The sequence below is a fragment of the Arachis hypogaea genome, chromosome 16 (assembly GCF_003086295.3).
Source record: "Arachis hypogaea cultivar Tifrunner chromosome 16, arahy.Tifrunner.gnm2.J5K5, whole genome shotgun sequence".
NCBI classification, from domain to species: domain Eukaryota; kingdom Viridiplantae; phylum Streptophyta; class Magnoliopsida; order Fabales; family Fabaceae; genus Arachis; species Arachis hypogaea.
Window position 1 is genome coordinate 60,915,408 of NC_092051.1, and position 13,008 is coordinate 60,928,415.

Consider the following 13,008-nt stretch of genomic DNA (forward strand, 5'->3'; position numbering starts at 1 on the left):
GGAGCAGATGTGCTGTTTTGGTTTTGATAGGTGTGTGAAGAAGTGTTGTTGTGAGGGTGATGAGATGTCCTCTGTGTAAATTACTGGTGAGATGCATTGTTGTTGGAGTTGTAACGTCTCTGGTCTTGGTTTTGATCTTGCTCACTTCTCCACCCAAAGTTTGGGTGGTTTCTCCATCCAGGGTTGTAGGTCTTGAAGTATGGATCATAGTTTTTCCTTGGTGAATTCCCAATGTAGTTGGCCTGCTCCTGACTCCCCTCTGCTTCTTCATTCACTCCTTCTTGTGTTGTTGATGAAGTGGAGATTGCTGCTACTTGGTTCATCTCCATCTTCTTGGTGAGGTCAGCCAGCTGCTGGGTAATGAGCTTGTTTTGGGCCAACAGAGCATCTACATTGTTTAGCTCCATTACTCCTCTTGTGTTCCCTCTTTCGAAAGCATAGAAGTAGTCGTTCTCTGCTACTGTTTCAATAACATCTATGGCTTCCTCAATAGTCTTCTTCTTGTTCAAAGATCCTCCGGATGAATGGTCTACGGCCTTCTTTGACTCATAAGAGAGTCCTTCATAGAAAATGTGCAGCTGCACCCATTCGTTGAACATGTCAGGTGGACACCTCCTTGTTAAGTCCTTGAACCTCTCCCATGCTTCATATAGAGTCTCACCATCTTGTTGCCTGAAAGTTTGAACCTCAGCTCTCAGCCTATTGATTCGTTGAGGAGGGTAAAATCTTGCTAAAAATTTGTCCACCACGTCTTCCCAAGTTGCCAAGCTTTCCCTTGGGAAGGATTCCAGCCACTTGGCTGCTTTATCCCTAAGTGAGAATGGAAATAGGAACAGTCTATAGGCGTCAGGGTGAACACCATTAGACTTCACTGTGTCACATATTCTCAGGAAGGTGGTCAAATGTTGATTGGGGTCTTCTTGAACACCTCCTCCAAACGAACAGTTGTTCTGAACAAGGGTGATGAGCTGTGGTTTAAGTTCAAAGTTGTTGGCATGGATTGTTGGCTTTTGGATACTACTTCCACAATTGCCTGGGTTTGGATTAATGTAAGAGCCCAAAACTCTTCTATCCTCCCCAGCATGATTTGCTCTACCTCCTCCCCCATGGTTGTGATCCTCTTCTTCATGATGGTTTTCCATGTTGTCTTCCATGTTTGTTTCAAAGAATTCCTCTTCTTCCTCAGCACCAACCACTTTCTTTCCTCTTGCCTCCCTCCTTAATCTAAGGAAGGTCCTCTCAGGTTCAGAATCGAAGGAAGTTGAAGCCCCGCTTCTTCTCCCTGTCATACAACCATCAAGTGCAAGCAAGAAAAGATAGGTGCAGAAATATTTGTGTCAGAATTAATGTTAGTTGTGGGTGATGCAATATATCAAACAGTTAGTGGGTTAGCAAACAGAATTGAAAATAACAAAGAAAAACAAAAGAGTAGAGGGGGAAGGGAAGAAGTTTAACTAAAACAAAAAGTAAATCACTCAAACAGAAAATGAAATTCACAAAATAAAAATGCTCAATCTAGTGATCTTCTAATTTAATCATTGTTGATGCACAATCAATCCCCGGCAACGGCGCCATAAACATGATGCGGGTAAAACTTGTCTCTCAACAAATTTCCCTTCGGCAAGTGTACCGAATTTGTCGTGAAGTAAAAACTCAGAATAGAGTGAGGTCAAATCCCACAGGGATTGATTGATCAAGCAACTTTAATTCGAAGAATGTTCTAGTTGAGCGAATCCAGAATTTGGGTTGAGAGTTGCAGAAAATAAAATGGCGAGAATGTAAATAACAGAAAAGTAAATGCTAGAATTAAAGGACTGGAAGTAAATGACTGAAAATAAATTGCAGAATTGTAAATGGGAATGGGGGATTTGCTCATAAAAGTAAATGGCAAAAATTAAAGAGAATGGGTAAGATCAGAGATGGGGAGTTCATTCGGCTTAGGAGATGTTGCAATTCTCCGGATCAAGTTCATTTTCATCTCTTCCTCAATCAATGCACTCATTGATCTCCTTGGCAATCTTAAGTGATTGAATTACAATTTCTCGCAATTCAATCTCTCAAATCTTGATCAATAGCCAATTCCTTGGTCAATTGCTCATGAGAAGAGATGAAGTATGGTCACTGATTATACCACATGCATTTCCCAAATCAAGTATTGAGAGGGTTATAGTCACATACCCATCCAAACCCAATTTGCTCCAGCATGAGAAAGTATTTCTAGCTTGATCTCTTCATTCCTCTTTCAAGGTTCAAAAGAGATCCAAGTTTGAATAGCTTCTCTTCCAAGATAACTACTCAACGGGATGAAGATCGAAAGCTTTCAAGTAAAATCAAGAGAAAAGATAGAAGAAGAATAATGAAAATTAGTATTGATCCATCAAATTACAACAGAGCTCCCTAACCCAATGAAAGGGTTTAGTTGTTCATAGCTCTTGAAAATGAAAACAAAGAAGGAGAATACACCATAAAACTAGAAAATGCAGAGAAGATAAAATACAGAGAGTAGTTCACTTTTTCCAGCCTCCAGTACTCCTTAACAATTCAAAGCTACTCCTATATATACTACTCTTCTCAGCTTCTAGTTTGCTCTTCAAGTCTTGGGCCTTTGGATCTTGAGTTTGAAGCAGTTCTTTTCTTCATTTGGGCTTGGCTTTACTTGCAGAGAGAAAGTGCTAAGTGAGCAGAGACTTTAGCTCAGGGCGTTAGGGGTGTTAACATTTAGTGAAAGTATAAGTTTGAGAACGTTAGTGACACTTAACATTTTCACTAACGTTCCAATGTACCCCTTTGCCTCACGTTAGAGCCCACGTTAACTAGGTTAACGTGGCTTCTAACGTGGCTTTGCCAACCTTCGAGAACGTTAGTGACACTCAACATTGTCACTAACGTTCCAGTGTGCCCCTTTGTGCTTCACGTTAAAGCCCACGTTAACTAGGTTAACGTGACTTCTAACGTGGCTTTGCCAAACTTTGAGAACGTTAGTGACACTCAACATTGTCACTAACGTTCCAATGTGCCCCTAGATCTCACGTTAGAGTCCACGTTAACTAGGTTAACGTGGCTTCTAACGTGGCCATTCTTAGCCATCCCAACGTTAGTGACAATGTTGATTGTCACTAACGTTGGCTCATCATTCATTCCTCATCGTTAGCTTCCACGTTAACTAAGTTAACGTGGCTCCTTGGGGGTTTGTGTGGTTGCTTCCAACGTTAGTGACAATGTTGAGTGTCACTAACGTTGTCGACAACTCTCACTTCTTACGTTAGCTCCCACGTTAACCAAGTTAACGTGGGAGTTAACGTGGTGTGTTGCATCCTTAGGCCAACGTTAGTGACAATGTTGAATGTCACTAACGTTGGCTTTTCTTCCCCCTTTAACGTTAGAGGCCACGTTAACTAGGTTAACGTGGTCTCTAACATGGCCACTCATGAGTGTTTGCCAACGTTAGAGACAATGTTAAGTGTCACTATCGTTGGCTCAACTTCCCTTCTCCACGTTAGAGTGCACGTTAACTTAGTTAACGTGACTCTTAACGTGGGCAATGATGGCTTTGAGAGTGTTATTGGCAATCACTTTTCTCATTAACCTTGCAAGTTACCTCCCTTTCCTTGCTTCCTTTGGTCCTGAAATCAAGCAACAGAGTGCATCAAAGTTCTAGTCCAAGTCATGGGTAATGCAGCATACAATTTGTCACTAAATTCATGCAAAATCCTCATGAAATAATGTAAAATGCACAATGTATGCTTGAAGCAAGGTGTAGGTGAATATCTACCCAAAACTAGCTTATTTCCTAAAGAAATGTATGAAACTACCCTAAAAACAGTAAAGAAAAGGTCAGTGAAACTGGCCAAGATGCCCTGGCATCAAAATCTCAGGGATCCTCTTGCTCGGTTTACCAACTTGCACCTCTAAGTTTCTAATGGAGGACCTTGTTTCATTAATGAAACTATGAATGGTCTTAGAGAGACTGGAAACCAGAGTCACTAAGTCAGAAAGGCTCTGCTTAGAGGTTTCCATGTTCTCTTTGGAAAATGGGAATGGTGGTCTGCTATTGAACCTATTCAGGTTCCTACCACCTTGATTGTTGAAACCTTGCTGAGGCTTCTATTGATCTTTCCATGAAAGATTGAGATGGTTCCTCCATGAAGGGTTGTAAGTGTTCTCATTGGGTTCACCTCCTCCATGGTGGGTTGATTAGTATCATAAGCTTTTTCTTCAGGAGAAGCTTCTTGGGCATTGCCAGCTACAGTTTGCATCCATGTTAAATGTTGAGAGATCATGTTGACCTGTTGGGTCAAGATCTTATTCTGAGCCAAGATAGCATTCAGAGTCTCAACATCATGAACTCTTTTCTTTTGAGAGATTCCATGGTTTACAGGATTTCTTTCAGAAGTGTACATGAACTGGTTGTTAGCAATCATTTCAATGAGTTTTCTGGCTTCTGCAGGTGTTTTCTTCAAGTGGAGAGATCTACCTGCAGAGCTGTCCAATGAAATTTTGGATAATTCAGATAGACCATCATAGAACACGCCTATGATGGACCATTCTGAGAGCATATCAGGAGGACATCTCCTGATCAGTTGCTTGTATCTTTCCCAAGCTTCATAGAGGGATTCACCTTCTCTTTGTCTGAAGGTTTGAACTTCCACTCTAATCTTGCTCATCCTTTGAGGAGGAAAAAACTTAGCCAGAAAAGCATTAACCAGCTTTTCCTAAGAGTCAAGACTCTCTCTTGGTTGGGCATCCAACCATAGCTTAGCTCTGTCTCTTACTACAAAGGGAAAGAGCATCAGCTTATAGACTTCAGGATTAACTCCATTAGTCTTTACAGTATCACAGATCTGTAAGAACACAGCTAACAACTGATGTGGATCTTCCATTGAAAGTCCATGGAATTTGTAATTCTGTTGCAAAAGAGAGACTAACTGAGGATTTAGCTCAAAATTGTTACCTCCAATGGCAGGTACAGAGATACTTCTGCCATAAAAGTCAGAGGTAGGCATGGTGAAGTCACCAAGGACCTTCTTAGGCTCCTCCTAAGGTTTGGTCGTATCCTCTGTCTCTTGTTCAAAACTTTCTGAAAGGTCTCTTCCGGAGTGTTGTGATTTAGCTTTTTGTAAATGCTTCTGCAGAGTCTTCTCAGGTTCAGGATTAGGATTCAAGAGGGGTTCTTTATCCCTGTTCCTGGTTATAAATAAGAAGAAAAGAAAAAGAAGAAAAAGAAGAAAACTTTATCTGCCAATAGACAGAAGCTCCTTCTTAAAGTTCGATGTGAAGAAAGAAGAAGACAGGAAAGAAATAAAAGAAGTAGAAGAAGAATACTTTAAAAATAGGGGATAGAAGTAATTAAGTGATAGAAGATGAAAGTTGAGAAGGAAAAATAGAGTGGGGGAGTAGAGTTGAATAATATAGATGTGAGAAGAAGAGCAGTATAAATCGAAAGAGTAAATAAGAGTTAAAATATTTAATTTTTATTTATTTATTTAATTAATTAATTTTTGAAAATTAAGGTTCATAATTTAAAAAGATTTTAGAATTTGAATGTTGAATTTTCAAAAATAGAGGAGAGAGAAGGAGAGGGAAATTTCAAAAATGAAGAGAGATGAGAGTTAGTTATGTAGTTTTGAAAAATAAGAGAGAGAAGAAGAAGGAGTGTTTTTGAAAATTTATGAAGAGAAGAGTTAGTTAGGAAGTTTTGAAATAGAAGAGAGAGAAGATAAAATATTAATTAAGAAAAAGATTTAAAATTAAAATAAGATAGAAGATAAGAAAAGATTTAAATTTAAAATAAGATCAGAAGTAAGATAAGAAAAGATAAGTGATGCCAGGGCATTTTGGCCAGTTTCACTGAACTTTTCTCTACTGTTTTAGGGTAGTTTCATGCATTTTCTTAGTAAATAAGCAAGTGTTAGGTAGATGTACACTTACACCTTGATTCAAGCAAACATTGTGAACTTTGCATGATTTCATGAGAGTTTTGCATGAATTGAAATGATAAAATGGATGATGTATGATCTCATGAATAAGAACCAAGCTTTGATGCACTTTATTTGCTTGATTTCAGGACAAAGGAAGCAAGGAAGAGCCACGTTAGTAGCAACGTTAGTTTAATTAACGTGACCACTAACGTGGAATGGGATTAAGTTTGCAGCGTTAATGAAAAAAGTGATCACCAATAACGCCTTCAAAAGCCATCATAGCCCACGTTAGTTGCCACATTAATTACATGAACGTGGGAGCTAACGTGGAGGAAAATGGGAGCTCCAACATTAGTGGTAAAGTGAATACCACTAACGTTCCAAAAGGGCACAATTGGCCATGTTAAGAGTCACGTTAATTACATTAACGTGAACTCTAACGTGGGAGGAGCAAGGAATCGCCAACGTTAATGACACTCACCTTTGTCACCAACGTTGGACTAAGCCAATATTGCCCACGTTAGTGGTCACGTTAAGACCACTAACGTGAAGGGTAACGTGGAGCAAGGAATGATAGGCCAACGTTAGTGACTCTCACCTTTGTCACTAACGTTGGAGATAGCAATCACCACCACGTTAGTGGTCACGTTAATGCAATTAACGTGAGGCAATAACGTGGGAAGAAGGGGCGTTTGAAGCGTTAGAGACAAAGGTAAGTGTCACTAATGCTCTCGAAGCTTTGGCATACCCACGTTAAGGGCCACGTTAGTTACACTAGCGTGGATCACTAACGTGGGGAAAAGTAGCAAGGAGCAACGTTATTGGAAAAGGTGAATGCCCATAACGTTTGCGAAGGACCAAGAGCCAACGTTAGTGGTCACGTTAATGCCACTAACATTGAAGTTAACGTACGTCAATTATGTTTGGAGCGTTAGTGAAAAAGGTTATCGTCACTAACATTTTCGAACCCAAATTTACACTTAACGTTAACGCCACTAACGTCCTAACTAACTTGCTACCATGCCTGACTCACTTTCTCTCTGCAAGCAAAGCTAAGCCCACTGAAGACTGTAACTACTTCAACTAAAGATCAAAGGCCCATATCCAAGACATGAAGAGCCAACTAGAAGATCAGAAGAGTAGTATATATAGGAGTAGTTTTGAACTAGATAGAGAGCTTGCCATTTTGGAGAACTACACTCTGTATATTTTACTTTCTCTGCAACTTCTAGTTTTATTTTCAGAATGTACTTTTCATTTTTGCTTTCCATTTCCAGAGCTATGAACAACTAAACCCCTTTTCATTAGGTTAGGGAGCTCTGTTGTAATTTGATGGATCAATAATAGTTTTCATTATTCTTTTTCTTTCTTTTCTCTTGATTTTACTAGAAAGCTTTTGTTCGTCATCCAATTGGTTAGCTATCTTGGAAGAGAAGCTTTCCATAATTGGATCTCCTCGGAACCTTGGAAGAGGAATGAGGAGATCATGCTAGAAATGCTTTCTCATGCTGGACTAAATTGGGGTTTGGATGCATATAGTGACATATAATCCTACCAACACGTTGATTTGGGAATGCATGTGGTATAATCAGTGACTAAACTTCATATCTTCCCATGAGCAATTAAATCAAGGAATTGGGCAATTGTTCAAGCTTAGAGAGATTGGGTTGCCAAGGAATTGGGATCTAATCACTTAAGATTGCCAAGGAGATCAATGAATGCATTGATTGAGGAAGAGATGAGAATGAACTTGATCCAGAGAATACAACATATCCTGAGCCCAATGAATCCCCCATTTCTGATCTTACCCGTTCTCTTTATTTTCTGTCATTTAATTTTATGCTCATCTTCCCAAATCCGTATTTAAGATTCTGCAATTTACTTTCTGTCATTTACATTCTGCCATTTATTTGCAGTATTTGCACTTTCTGTTATTTACGTTCCCGCCATTTAATTTCCTGCAATTCCTCAACTCAATTTCTGCTTAGATCAACTAGAACATTCCTCTAATTAAAGTTGCTTAACCAATCAATCCCTGTGGGATTTGACCTCACTCTATTGTGAGTTTTTACTTGACGACAATTCGGTATACTTGCCGAAGGGAAATTTGTTGAGAGACAAGTTTCCGTGCATCAAGTTTATCGCGCCGTTGCCGGGATTGATTTTGTATCGACAATGATTAAGTTAGAGGATAATTAGATTGAGCATTTTTCTTTTGTTTTGTTTTAATTCCATTTGAGTGATTTACTTTCAGTTTTACTTGTTTTCTTTCCTTTATCCCTTACCTGTTTGTTGTGTTTTCGTCATTGTTTACAAGTCAGTTAACCAACCCACTAACTGTATGATATATTGCATCACTCACACTAACAGCATTCCTAACAAGAATAATTTCTCCCTTTAATTTCTCTCTTGCTTTTTGCCTTGTTGGTTGTATGAAAGATAGAAGAAGCGGGGCTTCAACTTCCTTTGATTCTAAACCCGAGAGGACCTTCCTTAGATTAAGGAGGGAAGCAAGAGAAAAGAGAGTCGTTGGTGCTGAGGAAGAGGAAGAGTATTTTGAAACAACTATGGAGGAGAATATGGAGAACCACCATGAAGAAGAGGCTCATAACCATGCCAGAGAAGGAACAGTAAATCATGCTAGGCAAGAGAGAAGAGTTCTAGGCTCTTATATCAATCCAAACCCAGTAAACTGTGGAAGTAGCATCCAAAAGCCAACCATACATGCTAATAACTTTGAACTAAAACCCCAGCTCATCACCCTGGTCCAGAACAACTTTGCTTTCGGAGGAAGTGCCCAAGAAGATCCTAATCAACATCTCACCACCTTCCTAAGGATATGTGATACTATGAAGTCTAATGGTGTTCATCCTGACACCTATAGGCTGCTTCTATTTCCCTTTTCACTCAAGGATAAGGCATCCAAATGGCTGGAATCCTTCCCGAAGGAGAGTTTAACAACCTGGGAAGATATGGTAAACAAATTCTTGGTGAGATTCTACCCTCCTCAAAGAATTAACAGGTTGAGAGCTGAGGTACAAACCTTCAGGAAACAAGATGGTGAAACTCTCTATGAAGCATGGGAGAGGTTTAAGGACTTGACAAGAAGGTGCCTGCCAGATATAATGAATGGGTGCAGTTACACATTTTCTATGAGGGTCTACCTTATGAATCAAAGAAGGTAGTGGACCACTCATCCGGGGGATCTCTGAACAAGAAGAAGACCATTGAAGAAGCCATAGATGTCATCGAGACTGTAGCTGAGAATGACTACTTTTACACTTCTGAAAGGGGCAACACTCGAGGAGTGATGGAGCTGAACAACATGGACGCACTGCTGGCTCAAAATAAGATGATCACCAAGCAGCTGACTGACCTTTCCAAGAAGATGGAAAGGAACCAAGTGGCAGCAGTCCCCACATCATCAGCAGCTCAAGAGGGAGCAAACATAGAGGAAGAGGGTGACCAGGAACAAGCCAACTACATTGGAAACTCACCTAGGCAGACCCATGATCCATACTCCAAGACTTATAATCCTGGTTGGAGGAACCACCCAAACTTTGGGTGGGGAAATCAACAAGATCAAGGCCAAGATCAGAGACGTCACAACCCCAACAACAATGCAACTCACCAACATTCCACACAGAGATCATATCAGCACCCACCTAACAATACCTCTCAATATCCATACCAAAACCAAAATGGCCAGTCTCACCACTCCTACCTCAACTCACCATCACCATCCGAAGATAGACTCTCAAGGATTGAGACTCTACTTGAATGTATATGCAAAGAAGTTCAAGACAGTAAAATGTTCCAATAGGAAGTGCGATCCAATATGCAGAATCAAGATGCTCCCATCAAAAAACTTGAAACACAAATTGGCTACCTATTTAAGCAAGTTCCCAGCCATAACCTTTGCAGCAACACTGATTCAAACCCAAGGGAGGAGTGTCAGGCTATCACCCTCAGAAGTGGGAGGGGATTGAAGGAGACCTCCAAGAAACCACAAGAGAAGGACTCAAATGAAATGGAAAAGGAACAAGATGAAGTTCAAGTTCCCACTTCCAATTCACATCAAGAAGGAAAAGTGCTGAAGCCATACGTTCCAAAAGTCCCATACCCTCAACAATTGAAGAAGAAGGGGGATGACAGCCAATTCTCAAGATTTTTAGAAATCTTCAAGAAACTACAGATTAACATACCCTTTGCTAAAGCAATAGAGCAAATGCCGCTCTATGCCAAGTTCTTGAAGGAATTGATGACCAAGAAGAGAAGCTGGAAGAACAACGAGACTGTGATACTAACCGAAGAATGTAGTGCCATCATTCAGCATAAACTACCCCAGAAATTGAAGCATCCTGGGAGCTCCAGATTCCTTGTATTATAGGATAAATCACAGTGGAAAAGGCTCTATGTGATTTAGGAGCCAGCATAAATCTGATGTCCGTATCAATGATGAGAAAAATGAGGATTGAGGAGGCCAAGCTAACAAAAATGGCCCTACAACTGGCAGACCGATCATTCAAGTTTCCTCACGGTATAGTAGAAGACTTGTTGGTGAAGGTAGGAGACTTTATCTTCCCAGCAGACTTTGTAGTGTTGGATATGAAGGAAGGAGCCAAGGCTTCTATCATCCTGGGAAGACCATTCTTAGCCACTGCTGGAGCTATCATTGATGTCTAAAAAGGTGAATTTACCCTGAGACTACACAATGAGAAGATGATATTCAATGTGTTCAAGGCCATGAGTTACCCATAAGAACCATTGGGAGAATGTATAAGGTTGGATTCACTGGAAGATGCAGTACAAGAGACTTTTGAAGAAGAAGAACTTGAGGGATTAACAGAAGAAGAGGAATCAGCATCAAGTGAAGAGGTTGCAACAGCTGAGGTTCATGTTCAGGGCACATTAGAGGAGGAGAATGAAAGAAAAGAAGCACCCAAATTTGAACTCAAAGCACTGCTGTCCACTCTCAAATATGCATATTTAGGAGTGAATGAAAGTTACCCAGTGATCATAAATTCAGCCCTCAGCCAAGAACAAGAGGAGGAACTACTCCAAGTATTACAAAAGCATAAGGATGCCATTGGATGGACCCTTGCTGACCTGAAGGGAATTAGTTTGGCCATATGTATGCATAAGATACTGTTAGAAGATGATGCTAAACCCTCCATCCAACCCCAATGGAGGCTAAATCCAGTCATGAAAGAAGTGGTACGGAAGGAAATCATGAAGCTGTGGCAAGGAGGGGTAATCTACCCAATTTCGGATAGCCCATGGGTCAGCCCCGTCTAAGTGGTCCCCAAGAAAGGAAGAATCACTGTAGTACCCAATGAGAGGAACGAACTCATCCCTACAAGAACGGTCACAGGATGGAGGATGTGCATTGACTACAGAAAACTCAATGAAGCTACAAGAAAAGATCACTTCCCACTCCCCTTCATGGATCAGATGCTGGAAAGACTCGTAGGACACGCATATTACTGTTTTCTAGATGGTTACTCAGGATATAATCAAATAGTGGTTGATCCGAGAGACCAAGAAAAAATATTTTTGCATATAGGCGCATGCCATTTGGGATATGTAATGCTCCTGCAACGTTTCAACGCTGCATGCTTTCTATCTTCTCAGATATGATAGAGAAATTCATTGAAATCTTTATGGATGACTTTTCAGTATTCAGGGATTCCTTTCCTAATTGCCTAAATCACCTTGCCTTTGTATTAAAAAGATGTCAAGAGACCAATCTGGTCTTGAATTGGGAAAAATGCCACTTTATGGTGACAGTAGGAATAGTCCTTGGCCATAAGGTTTCTAACCAAGGCATTGAGGTAGACAGAGCTAAGGTGGAACTCATTAAAAAATTACCCCCACCAAGTGATGTCAAGGCAATTAGGAGCTTTTTAGGGCATGTTGGCTTTTACAGAAGGTTTATTAAAGATTTTTCAAAGGTAGCCAAGCCCTTAAGCAATCTCCTTGTATCTGATACACCATTTGTCTTTGATGAAAAGTGCATGCTAGCATTCGAAAACTTGAAAAAGAGGCTGTCCTCCGCCCCTATCATTTCCCCACCTGATTGGAACTTACCATTTGAACTATGTGCGATGCATCTAATTTTGTAGTTGGGGCAGTGTTAGGACAGAGGAAAGATAATTTGGTCCATGTGATATACTATGCCAGTAAAGTCCTCAATGACACTCAAAGAAACTATACCACTACTGAAAAGGAGTTGCTGGCAATATTTTTTGCATTTGACAAGTTTAGATCATACCTCATTGGTGCCAAAGTGATTGTTTTCATAGATCACACAGCACTTAAATATTTGTTTGCCAAGCAGGAATCAAAACCAAGACTGATAAGATAGATCTTGTTGTTGCAGGAATTCAATATTGAGATTAGAGACAAGAAAGGAGTGGAGAACAAGGTAGCCGATCACCTATCCAGAATCCCTCATGACAAAGGTGGAACACATGATGCAAGTGTAAATGAGTTCTTCCCAGATGAGCAGTTAATGACGGTTCACAAAGCACCCTGGTTTGCAGACATTGCCAATTTCAAGGCAACTGGGCTTTGCCTCCAGAGATCAACAAACATCAAAAAAAAAAACAACTCATCAATGACGCTAAATATTTTGTCTGGGATGAGCCATATCTCTTCAAGAAGTGTTCAGATGGAATCCTGAGAAGATGTGTTTCAGAAGAAGAGGGACGAGAGGTCCTATGGAACTGCCATGGCTCGTGCTATGGAGGCCACTTTAGAGGGGAAAGAACTGCAGTTAAGGTGCTACAAAGTGGATTCTTTTGGCCCACCCTTTTCAAGGATGCCAAAGAACTAGTAAAGAACTGCAATGAATGCCAAAGAGCTGGAAACTTACCCAAAAGAAATGAGATGCCACAGAATTTCATCTTAGAGCTGGAACTATTCGATGTGTGGGGAATCGATTTCGTGGGACCATTCCCAACCTCATATTCAAACAAGTATATCTTGGTAGCAGTAGATTACGTGTCCAAGTGAGTAGAGGCAATTGCAACCCCAACAAATGATAACAAGGTGGTCATGAACTTCCTCAGAAAGAATATCTTTAGCT

At 40.4% G+C, this 13,008-nt stretch overlaps 1 non-coding gene across 1 annotated transcript; it reads left to right on the forward strand.

The window, feature by feature from the left end:
• Positions 1-597: 597 nt before the first annotated feature.
• Positions 598-701, forward strand: LOC112760056 (small nucleolar RNA R71). The gene has a single exon (XR_003180513.1). It is a non-coding gene; the product is annotated as a small nucleolar RNA R71 (small nucleolar RNA).
• The last annotated feature ends 12,307 nt before the right edge of the window (positions 702-13,008 follow it).